This window comes from Ciconia boyciana, chromosome 1 (assembly GCF_034638445.1).
Source record: "Ciconia boyciana chromosome 1, ASM3463844v1, whole genome shotgun sequence".
In the NCBI taxonomy this organism is placed as follows: domain Eukaryota; kingdom Metazoa; phylum Chordata; class Aves; order Ciconiiformes; family Ciconiidae; genus Ciconia; species Ciconia boyciana.
In genome coordinates this window covers 50,347,085-50,366,278 of record NC_132934.1, presented here as the reverse complement: position 1 = coordinate 50,366,278, position 19,194 = coordinate 50,347,085, and the positions used below count along the sequence as shown (strand labels likewise).

Sequence of the window (19,194 nt, the reverse complement as noted above, 5' to 3'; positions counted from 1 at the left end):
TAGAGAAAAAAATAATCCATTTTTAGGGTAAAAATTTTCCTGAAAAACAGAGAAAACCTCTTGCTAATCACTGCTATATCACTGACAGCAGTGTCACGACAAAATACATGCATGATAGGGTTTCGTCTCCAAACAAATAAGCTCAGGAAGTATCATTGCCAGAGATCACTGCAAAATGTCTTCCTTAACCCTAGTTTGTGTGGTAACCCCCTGGCTCACAAAGCCCAATACTGAAGCAGACTGAATTTAAAGCAAAAGCTTTTTTGTGTGTTTGATTTGACCTGGCAATGTGAAATCCCAAGCAAAATATTGCATCTTGATTTTCCAAATGGAAAGCAAAAGGAGTGGAAAAATCAGGAATTTCCTTAAGAACCAAGTGTCAAAAGCTTTAGTCATGACATCTCCTCTCCTGCCCACAGCTCAGCTCCATCTGAGATACCCAGCTTGAATAAGTGACTACAGATAGGACTTAAGTTTGGTGCCTATCAGTGTACCAAATACCCTTTCTGTTTCTGAAGCAGGAGCTCACACTGTGCATTTGGCTCGTCTGGCTCTGTAAGACAGCAGAGCTCCACTCCAGTCTTTGAGGTTGGGCTCCTCTCAGGGCAACCTCTCTTTTCCCCATCAGAAGGAAAGCAGCCTTGCAAAGGGAATACAGAAATAGCATTTCTGCCATGCCCTTGCTACTTTATTACCTCCCATTTCCTGACAATGTACACAGAAACCTTTTATGTTTACTCATTTTCCAATATATTCCAGGTAGTCAGGGACTGAGTTTTCATCCCCGCTCTGGACATGAAAATATTTATAACATCTGGCAATAGCATGCCAAAAGAACAGCTACACACAATAGTACCTTAAGTTAAGATGTACCCCACTATTGAACGTTGCCTATTTCACGTAACAAAGCAAATCTATTTTTCATATTTTATTAAATACAAAAAGAGACAAATGCTACATTAAAATGCGCTAATTCACTTGGATCTGTGATTGTAGTAGAACCCCACAGAAGGGTGGAATATCTTTACTTCTTTTGATTTTGACTGTCTTCCATCCAAGTTTCACTTATAATAGCAGCAGGCTTGAAAGACATAATGTAATTCACATCAGTGATTTTTTTTAATTTATGGCATTATGAGTTAGAGGATGCATTTGAGGTAAGATCAGACAACTGGTACCAAGTTCTTTTTATTTGCCTTTTCTTAATAGTGATTTTTTCAATATTTTACACAGAGCTGTCCTGTGGGTCAGAGATTAAATTCTCTGGGAAAAGTGTTACTATACCGGAATAAATATGGAAGGTCAGATAATGTGGAAATACAATTAATGTCACCAAATAGTTACAACAAAGGGAGGTGGAAGAGGATTTCATTCATCTAATTTATCACTACATTATATATAATAAGTTAACCTCAGGATAAGGAAATAAAGTTTCCCACATGACCCGGCTCTATTTCTGGTTCTACCATAGATCTGAATTCTGACATAAGTTGAACCATTTTATATAAAAGTAGACATTTAAAAAATATTTTTTCTGGCCAGCAGTCAGACCACAATCAAAACCAGATCAGTACCACAATCAAAAACATAATCTAAGGTATGTTAGGCACCTGCTTTTCTTCCGAACCCTCTTTGTCACAAATGCTCAGAATATTTTACATACAGATTCTCATCTCTATGTGCTTTTATAACAGCCAACACAGCAGGATCTCAGCTGAAACCTACAAGTATGATGCAAATAATAACAATACTGTACCATCGCCATATGGATAATATAAACTTTTGGACAAATATATCTGGTACTCTTTCAACTGTTGTTTTCCCTTTTGTCTTCTTCCTTCTGTTTCCTTTCCTGGCTTGGTGCAGCTACCAGTGCTTCATTCATCAGCAAAAGGACTCTCTACTCTTGTTTTTGGTGACCTGAGGAGAAACATGGAGGAGGGAAAAGGAGATCATCCAAATTACTGATGTTTTCTTCTTTACCATCTCACATTTTGCCTTGCTTGTGACTTGCCCTTAGCTATACTATTTGCACAGCAATTTCACATTGCTGTAAAAATATTTTATTTGAAAGGGGTATGCTAAAGGAACTTAAAAAAATATCTACAGATTAATATCCTTACAAACATCCTTTTTAGCATAAAAATATTGTCAGCCTTTTTTCCCCAAACTCAGTATATTCCGTTTTGTCTCTGCTATTATCACACAGCTGCAAATAAGCTTTTATTCCAATTCCCTAGTAACTTTATCTGAATTCATTCTGCATGAAATGTTACTTGCTTTATCTTATACTATGGTAAGATTAATCCAAGAAACATGGAGAAAATCATCAGTTCAAAATGATTAAGGCCGTTTGAGCTAGCTTTGATGCTTATGCATGTCATCTAGAAAGGAAAAAGAGTTACTAGGGGATATCTTTATATCTCTAATTAGTTGGTTACAGTAGTTCTACCATGTCTGTCATCAATCCTTGGTCTTTTGACTCTGCACAGGCAGTTCATTGATACCACTGAATATCTGAAATGTAAAAAATTCACACTGCATTTTTATACTGTAGTTGGATACAGACACACAAAATTCCACAAATACAGTTTCCATTAGGATATCATATTTATCAGTTCTAAATAAATTGATTTTCAACAAAGACTCTACTATTTATCAGTCTTTACAAAAGCTTTTTGACTCATCTGCCAGAGAACTTTGCAAAGGGATAATGGTGGAGGAAGACAAATAAGAGGGAAAAAAATCTCTTTAGACATTTAAACCAGTATTAGATGCGTTTAGTATAGATATGCTTATTTTGATATTAACTAACTAAAAGAATAAAGACTAGATTCTAATCTGATTCCTGACACGGCTCTATTGCAAAACAGCTACTGCAAGACCATAGACCAATGCTATAATTTGTATTAGTCAGGATGTGTAGTGATGCAGAGCACATGCCTTAAATTAGAAGCTGCCTTTTCATCAGTATGTCAGCTAAAGACCATATCCTAATCTTAGCCATGTGCCACTCTGCACAGCACATGCATGTGCATCTGAGATGAGAGCGCTGTCCCAGGATACAGCATGGAAAAGGGGCTGTTCATCTTGCTGTGCTCCTCGAAGCACCTCGGGGGAAAAAAAACCAACAAACCAAAAAAAGAATTAGGTGAAAAGGCTGCACCGTACAGAGATGTGTTTGACTCTAAGTCGCTTTAGAATGGCCCATTTCAAGCAGTTAATTTGTCAGTGTTTTTTCTGAAGTGAAAGGACAACACAGTATGAACACACAAAGAGTATCTTAATCACTGCAGCTCTTGTCACCCTCCTTGCATAACAGCATTATGTAAGCATCTGATTTGCATCAGTGTACAGCTCTGATTGCTGAGAAAGCAGTTTGCAATTCAATATGATTCATACACAACATTGCCTTTCTCTTATTTTCTTGCAGTAGTGCTGGTAGCTGGAATTATACAGATTTTTTCCGCACACTAACAAGCACCAAGGCCGCTGTGAATAATATGATTTTTGTCTCTGGATGTATTAAAAGACCTTTCAAGACTGAGAAAGATATTGTTCATATTTCATATACTTGAGGCTCAATATGAAAAAGACAAAAAAATGTCACTAGGGCAGGAAGCACAGACATATTGATTTCTTCAAAGAGAAGGATGGGATTGCTGTACAATACACTTTTAGCTCACAGTGACTGAACCATTTGCTATCTGGAAGTATTTTCTTGGTACTGATGATATCTAGCACCTCTGAGCTCAGCACTTTATGTTTTGATTCAGAAAAGCTAAAGCTGACATTTCCAGCCCTAAATCGCTAAAAACCACAACAGAGACCAGAGCTAAAATCCAAAACATTTACAAGAGGTGATCTCAGACATCTTTTACGCGTGATCTCTGCTACAAAGAGCCCTCAGTATAACCAGAGAAGACAAAAGAGTCAAGAGGCAAGGGGAAAGATAGAATACTCTTTCCATTCTCCAGATAAAACAGTGAGTACCAAACAGCGTAAAGGGCTCAACCCAGAGGCATCAGGAAACCCACAGCAGAGTTGGAAGTGGGACCTGTAGATGACTCTTGCCTGACATTTCCACCGGAAGGCTGTACAGGAGAGCTAGGCAGAGAACGTGGATTACTTTTACAAAAAGGGTCTTGTACGTGTTTTAAAACAAGTCAAAATTCTTTTATCAGTGATGTCATCAGGAAAAGCAAACAACAGTGAGGCAGTTATCACAAGCCAGGTAGAGTTTGCTAGCCCTGTGTTTGAACCAGCGGGTCACCAGTGGTTTTGTGAGAAACCATTCGAGGTTTCGGCTAGAAAAGGCTGTGGAAGAAGTTCAGTCCACCTTGAAACCGAAGGGGTTATTCAGCGCTGTGAGTATCCAGCACAGGAAAATGTGCTTCTTTAAATAAGGTTTTTTATTGGTGAATTCCGAAGACTACAGCAATATCTGAATCAAACTATGAAATAAACACTAGGGGAACAGTGGCAAAAGATTAAAGTGATTGACTATTGTAGGGAAAGCTACAGGAACATTAAGTATTTTTGTACAGAAATGGATTACTTATTCTTCAGCTCTTTATTTCAAGGATAATGCACTAAACAAATGGATTAAAGCTATTTTTGAGAAGATACTATCTGAAAGTAGGCCAGTAAGCCAGAGTTTCTCAAACTGGCCTTTTTTCAACTCTGTGAATTCAGGACTCCCTCCTCATATGTGACAGATGACTGAATTCAGGTGAAAGAAGCATAGTGAGGTCTTAGGTTTTAAACTTTCCTGTCCCAGTGTACCCAGATTTTTCAAATGCTGTCATTGAAAGAACTGAGAATTTATTTCTAAAGACTTTGTTCTGGAAGAATGGAACATTTGAGATACCCTTTGGCAATTAAAGCATGTGAAAAAAAGTCAAAACAAATGGCATATTTGAGCCGATGAAAAAAATCCTAGTAGTAAAACAAATGAGGTCTTTATTAACATGAACGAACCAAACACATTACATCAACTGCTTCTGAGCTGCTTATGGATTTCTGTAGCCAGAAAAGTTCATGACATTTGTATCTGTATTAGTCATTGTATTTTATTTGAGCTTATTGAAAGACTGCTATGATATTTATTTCCCTCTTCTTTTTAAATCATTTAGGTTTCTTTTCAAATTGTACTGCTAATTATTTAATTTTTAATAGCATTTTTTAATTATATTAAACTTTTGTAGGTATTACCAGCTTTCTACAGAAAAGTACAATGGAAAAAGAAGGGATGCTTCTATTAAAGTACTATTCTGTAGTGCTCTTACCACTGCTAACACTTAAGAGTATTTTCTTTACTCTCAGCTGTGTGATATAGTAGTGAAGATCACTCCATGTCTTACAGCTCGACTGATGGAAGTGCACAGTTAAGATGCAATGCACATATATATGCGTGAAAACCAAAACATGGCTCTTGTAAAGTGTGTGTGTGTGTGTAGGGCTATACTCACTTAACTGCCTTGAAAGGACATTAACAGTACAATTTCAAGCTGACAAGGGTTAAGGAAATATGAGACACCTTAATTCAGTGGCATCAGGCATTACTTTACCAATTTTAAGCATATGTTCACCTTCGTTTTCCACCAAGTGCTGATCCGTGTGATACGTTTCTCTTCATCGCTGATTCCCAGTACTACTTACTTTCCTCCCCAATTACCGGTCTGCCTTTCCCTTCTCAGCAAATGCCAGCCTTGAAAACCAGCCTTTCTTTGCAGCACCAACAACGTCTAGTCTCAACTTCTTTATCTCATGTTCTTCTCCCCAATTAGTTTAGATCAGATCTCTGTGCCGTCCAACTCAAATGGCTTTCTTCCCATGAGCATTGGTTACAGGGCAAAGAAGAGAGAACAAGAAATATGTTTAACGCCCCCACATACCTTAGTTTTAATGTCTGGAAGGGCTCAGGAGATAAAGTAGACAATTTTAGCTGGTTTATAGCATGGTCAAGTATGGATGGATTTTTAAACAGAAGGCAAAATGAACAACTCTCACAAAAACAGTGAAACCATTTGAAGACAAGAAGAAACCCCCCAGATTGTGGCAGACACCCAGCATAAGAAAACTCAGTTTGCCTGGCTAATTCCAAGTGCTGAATAGTGCATTTTTGTAATGTGAAGCACTTGGCTGCCTGGAAAACGAGTGTTGGTTACGCTAGGAGAACCTCTCATATGTAATACACATGGACATCACACACTAACCCATTCTTTCTCTGTGATCCTTCCCTTAAGTTTCCTAATTTCATTGTGCACTCACGTTGTCCCCATAGTGATTCTGCAGCTTTTTTCAATTAAAGGTTGGTGTTTTTTTTCTTGTCTCCCTATTTGTTTCGTGTTTTTCAGAAACCCTATAGACATTAAATTGAACTTTGGAACGCATGTTATTATAACAGATTTGAAGGACAAGACAGATGTAAAGGCAATACCATGCCCTCAAATTAATCATTACAGAAAGGTAACTGAAGAGGTTTTAGGAATACAATAAAACCTCCGAGGTGGCACAAAGACACCATAAAAGAGTCTTATCAACAAGGCTTATTTTTGTCATCTGACTCAAATGCCTTTTCATTTCTTGGCTACAGGTGATCTTTAGAAATGTGTATTGAAAATGGCAAGCATTTCTGTCAATTTGATTTTATAAACTTCTATGTTCTCTTAAGGTTCTTGCAAAACCTAACTTCCAAGGCCCAGTAGTACCAAATCCAATATTCCCTTTCAGAAAAAAGAAAACATAAAAAACCTCCAACCTGATTTTGCTTTAAGCCTTAAATTAAAATCTGAGTTCCAGTCTTAGCTTAGAGCTATAATTTCTAAGCCTATCCTTCAGCCTTCTGTATCACTCTTCCTCACCCTGCACATCAGTTCATTCAGGAGGCATTCCTCATTCCTCTCAAAATCAAGATCCATAATCATGAACTCTGCCTTCCCCTGCAAATGAGTAACCAGATGTGAGAGAAATGCAATCTGTATCTCAGCTCAAAGTAGTTTTTGTTCCCTTTTTTTGTGAGATGGAGAAGTGTTTTCTTTGCCACAAGTGAGGGCTTACACCCTCTCAGCTATGGATCAAGATTCATAGAAAGCCCCAGCACCAATTACTTCTGACATCCAACCACCACCACTCTGCCTACTGACAGCCCCACAGGGCTTCCCAGACTCCAGCTGCCTTGTACACCACCTCAAAGGAGAGCTCTGGGACAGGAACCAGAGTGTGTGACAGGACACATGCAGCCACGCTGCCTTCAGTCATGTCTTTGAAGGATGGCAGAGACCAGCAGACACTGGAAACTCTCCCCTCTCCCTGATAACTTTGCACAACTGGTGCTCCGTGGAAAAACCTCTACTGGATGTTGGAGAGGAGGCATAGCAGAGGTAAGATTTTTGACCTTCATCACACATGTTAAGGAGCATATGTCCCAAAGAATCTCTTCAGATGATAATCCTCCAAATGAGCAAGAAAGCAGCAGGCGTTGAGCCTGAAGGCACTGATAGCATCAATAGTATGCCCTCCAAAATATTAATTCAGGAGCAAGCACTCCACCAGATCTATTCCTTCAGGCTTAAAGTCACCTTTCAATGGTTGCTTTATTGAAGTTTTTCCTGAAACAGTAGTTGCACTCTGGTGCTGAAGCAAGCCGCAAATAACTCCCAGTAACAGCAATAATGAGAAATAAGAGAATGAAATTGGTCAAAAATGCAGCTGTAGCAGCTAGTACTAAGAAGACGCACACAGAGGATATACAAGATAAGGGAAAGCATGGTTTGAGTTTTTATTTCCTTTCAGTATCAGATACCGAGTAGGTAATCTCCACCTTCAATTCCAAATGCCTTTTTCTGTGCCTTCTCCAGAAAGCGAAGCAAATCCCTGCAGATTTAACACAAGCAACTTTCAGAAGAGCCTTGTTCCACATAAAGCATGCTGATGGCACTGTGAGCACAACCAGTTCCTGTGAAGGGACTGAAAGGAGAACCGACCGTGCAAAACTCAGCTTTTGAGCCATTATGCAAGAATATTTTAACCACCTTGGGAGTCTTTCTTCATAAGTGTTTCATTTCTATTTCCTGTGAAATTAGCACAGGTCACTTGTGACGGGAACACATTCGCACCGATTAGAAACTAAGCCGATCAAATCGAGAACTGGTATTGGTAAAATCCACCAAGCTGTGGGGAACACAGGCTGTCTTTAAGATTTGCGTTAGTTTTTTGAATACCCCGAATATTATTTTCAAACATTTTAGAGAACCTTAGAGGGTCTCAACAAACACACAGCCAGACTCCATCTCTTTCCTGGATTATTCCTATAAAAGTAGACAAGCAAAGTGTTAAGAGGGGCAACAGAAGATCAGCAAAGTAAAATGTGTAATTGCCCTATGTAGTACACAGGGTTATTCACAGACCCAGGACTCAGTCTCACCTCCCCAGGTTCACAAGATGGCAATCCATCATCTACTACCTTGTACTGAAACCCAGGCATCACACCACTTTGAAAAAACAATGTAAGGAGAAGGTCTTCCTCCTCCATCCCCTGCCACCCCACCACCCATGAAACAAGAAATGAGCTGCACTGAGTCTGAAAGGAAAGGTGGAATTAAACCTTCAGATCTTTTTTTGCCCAGGCTGTATCTGCCATACTTCAGCTGTCAGTATGTATGTGAAGCTGATCCTGTTAGAGTGCACTGTATTTCTCCTCAGAAAACTCTCACCACTCCAAAAGTGGCAATGGCCTACTCATAGTTGAGCTGTCACTTTGATTTTGACCTTCAGAGTGCATTTTGTGTTCCTTCTTTTGAAGTCTGACACTTGCAGCTTGTTTGTGTTGCTAGCATCTTTGTATGCTAAGCTGCACATACCAGGTTTCTCACACAGAAACTGAGGGAAAGCTGTAAAAATAAGATATCATACTTAACCAACTGGACAAAACAACAAACTCCAGAAAAACAATAGCATTAGTGGACAGGTTTAGGTCTCTGGATACATTTCTAACCTATTGACTTTTTTTTTTAGTGATGATGGGCTGAGTTCTGTACTGTGAGTAACAAAGAATGTTGGACGGAGAATTAGGATTCTTTTAAGGTGGATATGATTCATAGAGGCCACAGGAGCTTTGCTTTATTTGTGATCTACTTCAGGGTTGGTAGTAAACTCATTACCTTAGCAATAGTGAACAGAAATTAATAGAGGAACTCTGAGAGACAGAAAAGCAGAGAAGAACAAGACAATGTCAAGATACATATGTTCAAAGAGCTACATCAGTTGGCCTTTGAGAGAATAATGGCACTACAAGTCCAAGGACTAAAAAAAGATCAGGTAAAAGCTCAGCATTTGTATTACAAAGCTCATAAAACTCACAGTGAAATCTAGTGGATATAGTTCAAATGTTATCTTAAACACACCAAAAATAGAGAAAACAATGGAATATTGTAATGTCACACCTTCGTAATGATGTGAAATGAGCTTACAATAAACAGCTCTCAACCAGACTGGATGCTATAGGGTATCTTCCAACAGCGCACTGTCTTAAAAAGTTTTTACAGCAGCAACGTGACTTCCTTTTCTAACATTTTAATGACCTCATGAGACAAAAGACACCAGTGGAGATCCAACAACTCACCCAACAGTAGATTTGGCCTGGATAGTCAGACCTTCCAATAAATAGGATCACAATTCAGACTGGAAGGGACTGCTTGACTGTTCTCATAGTGAAAAGTTTTTCCTTATATTCTCAGCTGCTCTTGTTTCAACCTATTGTTGCCTCATTGTGAAGAGCCGGGCTCCATCTTCTTGACGGTTGGCTCATAAGCCCCCGCAAAGCCACCTCTGCTCCAAGCTGAGCCAGCTCCAGTTCCTCAGCCTCTCCCCACAGGGCAGGTGCTCCAGCCCCTGACTGCATTGGTGGGTCTTTGCTGAACTCCTGCCAGTTTCCCAATCTCTTGGCATTGGCTCCATCCCATATAACTTGAGGATCTACATCTAAGTAGCCTCTTCTTGCATCTCTAGTTTGCAGAAAGAAATATATAGCCTCAAAGGACCTATCATACAGACCTACTATTGCACTGGCTGAACTGATTTCTGACAGTGCTTATTTTCCCTCTTTAACTGGGGAGGAAACTCAGACCAAACAGCCACATTTCTTCAGTCAAGTTAGATTACAGGAAGTTCAACCATGTCACCCTTCTTATTCCCTTTGAACTAATTTTTCAAAAGATTTGTAAAAAATAAAAGAAGGGAAAATCAGTTCTAGGAAGTGGGTCACTACTTATGATGCTTGCCTATGAGTAGATATTTGCCGAGATCAACAAGAAAATGACACCAGTCAGCAAGTTTTTTGTTTACAGTTACTTTCACTCTGTAGTCCTACTATCTTCAACGGTTTGACTTTCATACAGCTCAGGAAGTTTCCTATTTTAACAGTGGCTTTCTGTGTTTGCTACTAACACCACAAAAAGATCCGTTTGTACTAGGTTTACCTTTTTTCCTAATTTGTGTTTCAAGAAAGAGAAAGATGCTGAAGCATGTCAGTGCAGTATGATTTGCCAAAGCACCTCCTGATGCCAGTCAGAGAAGCAAGAGGGTTCCTCTCATTTGCACTGGTAGGCACTGCACATATTGGAAGTGATGCTGATTAATTAGATTCAATAGAATGATTGGAATTGAAGCTGATTAATTAGATTCAATAGAATGAACCAAAGCAAATATTTAATCAAGCAGGGTGAACAGTCAAAGCAAACAGTTTGTAAATAACTCACTGGCTGAAAATTCAAATTCATCCAAGTAACTTCAGCAAACATGAACCACTAACACACTGCCCAACAACCAGGAATGACTCCCAGCCAGAAAATAAAAGCTAAATTAGCACAAATACTATTTGCTCAGCCTTAACCTTTACATTAAGTTCTATGAGGCAAAACTGTTACACTTTGTTCAGCTTGAGGATTGCATAAAAACTCTCTACAAAAGTATATTTACACCTCCAACACAGAAAATCTTTATTCCTTATTTCAGAGTCTCCACCTAATGGGAGTATCACATTTTGTCAAAATTTTTAAATCAATGGCAATTATTATTCAAAGGGTTTATATCACTGTTCTTCCTTTCCAGCATTTTTGTATATTGCAGCTTTTTCTAGATTTTGTTCATAAGATCATAGGTAAACTCTCAAAAACACACTTATGACTTATAAATCTTAGTCCCTTTCTTTTAAGAAATGGTCTAAGTCAATTGTCCACTTACCTCCAAAGTCAAAATTAGAATGTTATATGAAGATTTCTTGATGTTTATGTCTTGAGGATACCCTTGCTTGATACACTGGTTTGGTAAGGAATATGCCTTCACTAGAAAGCAGCCCTTGTTCACTGCATATTGTATCTTATCTTTGCAGAAGAGCTGTCTTTGAACTCATGTACTCATACAAAGTAAGATTTAATGATATATCACTTGCATGCAACTTAATTACATTGGAACCTAGAACACTTTTTTGTGGTTCAATGATAAAACTATAAATGAACACTTTGAACAAAATCCCTTAGTGGTTAAACCACATTATAAAGTAGCAACATTTGGCTAAAGAATCAAAACCATATAAATAAATAATTATATATGTATGTTTGAGCAGGCTGTGCATGTGAAGGAAGATGAGTCACTTCATATTTTTTGTTGGCCTTGTGACAGCTGAGCAATGTAATTATCTTCTTTTGCATTGTGCTAGTTTTATCTCATTGGTATTAGATTTTTATTTTTTCCATATTCTAATTTCTGCAGCAGGTGAAGTGCAAGACTCTGGGAAGCAAGGCATTGCTGTAATTTAGTTTGCTCAGGTTTCATCTAAAGAATATTTCAGTACTTTCAAATAAAAATAAAGCCAAAGGGGGGGGACACTCTTGTTATTATGCATCCAAATAATGATTAATAAATATTCCTATTGAACAGTTTTAAATTAGATTAATTTACCTTCATTTAAAATAAGGAAAGAAAAACAAACAAGAAAATCCTTTCAACCAGGCCAAAGGGTTTATTGAATCCATACTATGCATAAAATGTATTTAAGAAGGTATATAAAGCTAGAAATATGTTTGGGGCTTTTGTTCCTCATGCCAAATAAAATAAAAAAGCAAAAATGATTACAGTTACAGTGATGACTCTGCTAGTTGACTTATGAAACATGCGTGAGCACAGGGCAAATGGCAACAGGCATGCCAGGCTATTATTATTACCACCAAAACATGTACACAAATGAAAAATACACACAAAAATCTTGAGATTGCAAATACATAGCAGAAAGCCTGGGTATACCCTTAAATAATGAAGTATTAATAAATACCCCTTTCGTATTATCACATATATCCCAATTGGAATTAATGTGATGTCAAAAAGACTTCTTCCAGTATCAGGCTTTCACAACATCCCTGTAAAGCCAGTTAAGTTGGACAACTGTTAAGACAGAACTAGTTTTAGAATCACATGTGAGTCTCTTTTTACTAATGAGCTTGAAGACCAAGCCCTTGAACAAACAGGCTTGCTCATCACAAATAGATTCATTAGAATAAAATAAAAAATAAAGTACTCCTGGTAAACTAGCATACAAAGAGGATGGCAGTCATATTTTGCACTAGTTTGGAATATGGAATTCAAGCTATTAATATGAATGTCTACAATAGCAGACATAGACGTCTACAATAGTACACTTAGACGTGTACGCTAAAATGAGATGGCTGTGACCTAGAGTAGGCCTCCGTAAAGCAAGTATCTAAATTTGGTGAGAAGAATCTCACCTGAAGTGACAAACATATACAGTACAGTAGTCAAGCTTTTACTTAAAATATTGCCCAGCAGTGTGAAAGGACTATCACCTTGCATCTGATTATCTAGGCTGACTGAGCAGTCAGACAAGAGCACTGACTTGATGGTAGCACATGCACATGTGCATAAAAAAGGGAAAAATACCCTGGCTTTCAGACCATCTCCATTTTCTATCCAACATTACCTTGGCCTTGCTTGGGTTGCATTTCAGCCTCACAGTGCAGGAGATGTGAGTGGATTTGCAGTGGCTGCTCTGCCAGAGCTCTGCTGGAACATGGGTATTCCCGTAGTGCTACAGGTGCTGTCACGCAGCGTGAGCTGAGGGAGGCACACTCGTTGGCAGCCAAAAACACCAGACCAAATCCAGGTTTCATTACTCATTTTGTAGCTCGGTGAAATTTCCACCAACTCATACAAACTCTAACAAAGAAAGAAGTAACTTTGGACCATCGACTTTGGAATCCTCTGTGCTGCAGTAGGTATTCTTACTAGCCCATAACACCGCTCAGTGAGTCATACAGAGATGTTTGTGTTAGGTTTATGGCTGGACTCGATGATCTTAAAGGTCTTTTCCAACCTATATGATTCTGTGATTCGGTTTATGAATATGAAAAATTAGAATTTTTTAAGAAGATGACAGGTCATTTTGATCTTAATATTAAATTCTGAACTTTTGTGGTGAAAACCAGTGCAGATTACCTTTTTATATAAACGTATTCCAGTACTGCACAATTCCCCCAAGCAGCACATTTTGCACATACAGCAACTTTCTGACATGATTGTGAATAGTAAGCAATCCACTGGCAACACTATACAAGAGTAAAAGGATGAACAGCCTTGCACACAAAACCTATTAAAACTAAAACCACTAGGCTCTGTGTTCAAGGCATTCAAAAGTCAAAGTCAGAAGCATTACTAATGACAGGCACATGTAATAAGATCTGTGTGGTGAAGCAATGCATCGTTGCGGCCAGATTTAGAGCCAGATCATCACTTTAGAAATATCAATAGCTGGATAAGGTCCAAGTTACTTCCTCATCAAAGCAGTACGACTCCTGACTCCAGTGAAAATAATAACCTCAGTTTGTGGAGACAAAGTCCTGATCAATAATGAATCTTAACATGTCTATGGGATCTTCTGCCTTCTCAAATGTGAATTAGTACTGACACCTTCTTGGCACTCTGCCAGCAGCGGCTGCTCACTGAAAGTTGCGTGGCAAATGTAGGCTGGTGAAAGTTGAATAAAAATATTATATTTGAAGTATGGTTTACCCGAAAAACTATGCTACAACTGTAAAACGTGGCTATGGAAAAACTAGAGAAACATTTGATTGTGGTTATTACATTCCTGATATGACATATAGCCTGACACATGCATGGTTAGGGCCCTAAAAAATCATACAAGACCCTAGTCCTTCAAACTGACTGCCCAGGTTTTGGAGCCAAAGGACAACCATCAATCTTTTCAAGTTTCTAATGGATTGCCATGTAGCCTGCTCACCAAACTTGTAACTGAAAACCCTACCAATTTTGCTGTTTAACAGAACACCACAGATTAGCTATGGGCCACATATCAAAGCCATGTGACTCGGAGTTAGAGATGCACAGCTCTTGACTGTGCACATTTCATTTCACCAGCTCAAATTTCTGATGGTTTGTCTCTCAAAATAACCCAGAATTCACCAAGAAGGTTCCTGGAAACCTCTGGGAAAACAGGAATTTAATCCTTTCTCTGGTAACATGAAGACTTAAGAAGCTGGGCACTCATGACCACCAGGATAGGTTTCACTCTGATTTTCAGTGTAACTCAGAGATTGACTTAAATGCTAAATTGTAGGCTTTGCTCTTCATTCTGCATTTTTATTATCATAAATCTGGATGTGAATTATAGCTTTAGAACCACTAGATTCTTAAAATATATTTCAAAACATGTTCTGAAGGTCTCAATTCTATCGCTAACGTTCACACGAGGAAAGAGGATAATTTTAAACAATTGCCTGTCCAGGTTTCCTCTATGATCAAGTTCTATGCTATATCCACAAGCATGCCAACACAAATACAGAATTCCCCATGCTCTTGGAAATCTGTTTTACCAGTAGTAGGTTAGGACTGAGACCCCAAATAAACACGTCTTGTACATTTTATGTAACTCTTGCATTCATTTAGTAAGTGTTAAAGTAGATGTTAAAATTCAAAATACTCACAGCCACTACTCTGATAGAAATGTAAGTATCTCGAACATGCATTTGAACAGACATTCCTGCAGGACTGAGTGGAAATTCATCAAAGAGCATAAATGCTTGCCTAAACACTCACTGATGTTGGCAGCACAACTGTATGTGAAACTTCTGACTGAATCAGGACCTCTAACTGCTTCAAGCCATTTTTTCATCTGGAATTCCAGAGATGTCACTACCATTCCGCTCACATGTCCTGCACTGCATGGTCACATGGATAATGTTTCATACATATATGTATGATATATACAGACTCCAGAGGCCAGAAAAATGCATTTTACTCATAGCATTCCGAATCTTCCCTGGAGTACATATAAATATCTTAAATTCTAGAAACCCTGACTTCATAGTGTTTCTGCAGAAATTAAGCTTGTCTAACGTTTTCACAACGAAGAGCTGAAAATCAGGCTTCTGAACTCATGTTTTTATGCTTTAAGAAATGACCTGATTTTTAAAAGCACTGAGCCTCAGGTGACTTTGGTGGATTTAGAGGACAGTTTTTCTGATAGAGCTGGAACAAACACCTAATCTGCTCCCTTTGTGGTTGGTAGGAGTATTACTGTTGAGCTCAGTGGAGCTCAGCTGCTAACTTTTAGACTTCTGTTTTTGAAAAACAGGTAGTCATAGGAACTGAATACCAAAGAACACTCAAAGAACAGGGCAGGGTTTTCAGAACACCACAACCGAAACACACTCCCTATTTCTGAGTGTTTACTGTCACTGCTTGCTTGAAAGACTAGCAGGTGGATGGGAAATAGGATATGAGAAAGATGTCTTCTTGTTTCAAAATAATTTTAATCCTATCATATTTCCTATGCCCCCCTTGCCTGAGCCTTGAAAGAGGAGATATACCATCTGTTTCAATAAAAAATGAAAAAAATATATGTATACAAACACACACATGATTGGGGCTGTGCTAGAACTAGGTAGAGCAAATAAAGAATCTATCTTTAAAATATTAAACATGGAAAATTATAAAACAATAAAACACCTGTCCTTTCAGCACTCTATTCTTCAATACTTGGGGAAAGGTTTTTTTTAACTCCTACAATTATATTTATAAATTTTCCTTGGAGCATCACATTTTTGCAATCATCGAACCTACAAAAAGCTTGTCATTTAAAGCAACAGACTGAAGGAGTCCAGTAAGCTCAATTCTCCCTATTTGTTTTTAATTTTTGTTTCATTTATTGGTTATTAGCGGAATCTTCTCAAGCATGCTTCTCTTTAGGTATATTTTCTTTTAATGATTGAGTTTCTTCATATTGCAGCTGATGCACTTTTCAGTGTTTTAGTTATAATTACCAAATTCAGAATGAAAATGAAAACCACTTAATTATGTAATTGTCTTAGAGACAGCATGATAATTAAAGCCCTCAGAAAAGCAGCCCAGAGGCATTGGCTGTGCAGAAAGGTAAAGAAAATATAATACAGGCATCTCAGAAAAGGACTAAATAAAACACTGTAGGGAAAAAAATTATACATGCATTCCTGAACAGATGCCCTTAAGAACTGTATACCTTAATCAACTTAAAATATTGTATTTACATAACAGAGCATGTGCAGCAAGACATGTCACCATAAATTGGCTATTCAGAAGTGATAAAAGGTAAGAGACTGAAGCTATACATGATACTACAAGAAATAGTGTTGAAGATCAAAATAAAAAGTATGACAAAGCTTAAGAAGAAAATTAAAAATATAGGTGGGATTAATCTGCAAATAAAAGTTAAAAGTTTACTAAGCAATGTATAAAAAATAATAAAAGCTGAAGATGTTCTTGTTGCAGGACTAACCTAAAAAGTTGTCTCTGGTGTTGTGATAGACCTTCAAGCAGTGGTACTGAAAGTGTGCAGATGCCACATTAAAAGTCAGTATAAACTTCTTTAGACACAGATCTCCAAGCTATTACACCTTCCTAAACTTTGGAAGTATCTGCAGCTGCACACAGCAAAACCAAAACCAGCTGGACTCTCTTATACAACAAAACGGCAAATGTAAAGAAGTTTCACATTTATGACTTGCATGAGAAATCCTTCAGTTAAATCCAAGAGAAACACAAACATTTACCCTGCTAAAAAGCCTTAACCCCTTCGTTCTGGCTTCATGAGGTGATGACACAGGAGGGGATTAGGCTATGATCAGATGGTGGGACTGGTTAAAAATCACAGAATTTCTGCTGCTGCCCAAAGACAGGAAGGGTGACTGTGTGCTCACTGGTGTGCTGGTTTTGACTGGGACAGAGTTAATTTTCTTCATAGTAGCTAGTATGGGGCTACGTTTTGGATTTGTGCTGAAAACAGTGTTGATAATACAAGGATGTTTTAGTTACTGCTGAGCAGTGCTTACACAGAGTCAAGGCCTTGTCTGCTTCTCACACCACCCCACCAGCAAGCAGGCAGAGGGTGCACAGGGAGTTGGGAGAGGACACAGCTGGGACAGCTGACCCCAACTGACCAAAGGGATATCCCATACCATCTGGTGTCATGCTCAGCGTATACAGCTGGGGGAAGAAGGAGGAAGGAGGGGACGTTTGGAGTGATGGCGTTTGTCTTTCCAAGTAACTGTTCACGTGATGGAGCCCTGCTTTCCTGGAGATGGCTGAACACCTGCCTGCCAACGGGAAGTAGTGAATGAATTCCTTGCTTTGCTTGTGTGTGTGGCTTTTGCTTTACCTATTAAACTGTCTTTATCTCAACCCATGAGTTTCCTCACTTTTACTCTTCTGATTCTCTCCCCCACCCCACTGGAGGGGAGTGAGTGGGCGGCTGCGTGGTGCTTAGTTGCTGGCTGGGGTTAAACCATGACAACTGAAAAAGTCCCACCAGCTGCAAGGGGTGATACAAGCCCTCAGAAGTGCTCAGAACCCATGTGGAGAATGGTCCCTCTGTATATAACTTGCACCACCTCTGAATTAACAGCGCCAGAGTTATTATGCTTTTTCTCCTGAATGCCTTTACCACACAGAAAATACATTTGAAGTTAACAAAATACATAAACAATGATTTTCTTTTTCATGCTAGAAGCCTCAAACTGCCACACAAGAAATCAGCTTCCTTCTGTTCCCAGCAGTTAACATGCATTCCACATGTGTTTTGTCAGTTGGCAGCAGATAATTATTGGCTACACTCTTTGCCATGAAGCACTTTCCTTTTATAATTAAGAAATCCTTTGAATTGTGGACAGCTAACTTTTCTACTGCTAAAGATTGCAAGCAATTAGTATGTAAATTACAAGTTGACACCGACAGCTCATATGGACAAGATAATGTTCACGCACTGAAGGCTACCCGTGCTTAATGTAAAAGCAATAGAAAATAATGATTTTTAGAAGTTTCAAAGCATTTAACTTAAAGTGGATCAGAACACAGAACTGTTTGCTTCCTTCTATGGGTGTGAACCAAGGCACAGGCTCAGTGAAAATCGGAAGATGCAAATTTCTTTGGAAGAAAGTCTTCTTTCACTTCACTTCTTTACAGTTCTTACCTTCACTACACTTGGACTCACACCTCTGTGATGCTCAGTCTGTGTGGCACCCATGAGAAAAGAGGTTCTGGAAAAGAGATATAAAAAAGTCAAACCACTCCTCGAGACTGTGAGATCTTTTAACAGTTCCAGAGGTGTTATCCAGTGCTTGAATAAATTAGGACACAGCACCCTGCTAATCAGCTCCTGCTTCTGCTTTCCAAGTTCCCCCAGTGCACTTTTTGTGACTAAAAAGCACTAGCAGACATCAAACTTCATTTTTAATACACGCCTATATAGCTGTAGTTAGATATAAAGATGATGCTTCTTTCCAGTGAAACTATTGACTTGATGCATTTATTGTACATTGAATACATATTTTATCTGAAATTAGATTTGCGGGCATTCTCCTAATTCCTCATTGCCATTGCTTTAACACTGTTTCTTGAGAATTCCTTGAAAAAAGTTACATTGCTGCTCCATTTTGGTCCTTTCAGCTACCTGTTGTTTCCCTGATTTATGAATTTGTCACCTCAGGTACTACTTTATGCGCAGAAGTCCACGAAATGTCTTTAGAATCTACAAAACACATAAAAACAGGTTGATAACACGTTCGTGTACAGAGGTTAAATCTACACGGAATGCCTTTGGTACTTTAAGGCAAGGGTGAGGAAAGAAACGCT

General features: G+C 38.6%; 1 long non-coding RNA gene across 3 annotated transcripts in view; it reads right to left on the bottom strand.

Moving 5' to 3' along the window:
- Nucleotides 1-839: 839 nt before the first annotated feature.
- LOC140653260 (uncharacterized) overlaps nucleotides 840-19,194 on the bottom strand; it is a 40,120-nt gene continuing 21,765 nt past the window's right edge. For 2 of the 3 annotated variants that reach the window (XR_012043066.1, XR_012043068.1), the window contains exons 5-6: nucleotides 18,533-18,599; nucleotides 840-1,920 (exon numbers count right to left, since the gene is read on the bottom strand). This is a non-coding gene — a long non-coding RNA (uncharacterized lncRNA). The remainder of the gene's footprint in view (nucleotides 1,921-18,532; nucleotides 18,600-19,194) is intronic. The other variant, XR_012043067.1, reaches the window with a different exon arrangement.